This window comes from Mustelus asterias, unplaced genomic scaffold (genome assembly GCF_964213995.1).
Source record: "Mustelus asterias unplaced genomic scaffold, sMusAst1.hap1.1 HAP1_SCAFFOLD_425, whole genome shotgun sequence".
NCBI classification, from domain to species: domain Eukaryota; kingdom Metazoa; phylum Chordata; class Chondrichthyes; order Carcharhiniformes; family Triakidae; genus Mustelus; species Mustelus asterias.
Window position 1 is genome coordinate 2,187 of NW_027590380.1, and position 314 is coordinate 2,500.

Here is a 314-nt window from a genome sequence, read left to right on the forward strand (position 1 = left end):
CGAGGATCGGTGCGGACGCCGGAGACATCGCACCCGGCAGAGGGGCTAGGCAGAAGTCGCTGCGGAGGAGGAGCACCGTCGGCGGAACGGTCTGCTGGCGGGCGAGGGACCAAACGAGCAGCTAGAACGGGCGGAGTGGACCGGACTGCAGAAGCAGAGTGAGTGCGTGGCTGACGCCACCGTCTCCCCCCAAGCATCTGCTCGCGCCGGCCAAACCGTGGAACCGCTGAACGAAAGGACCGCATCGTCCCAAGCAGGCAGGCCGGCCGTGTTGCCGTGCGTGCCCCCACCTCTCGGACGGACTGCAAAGACAC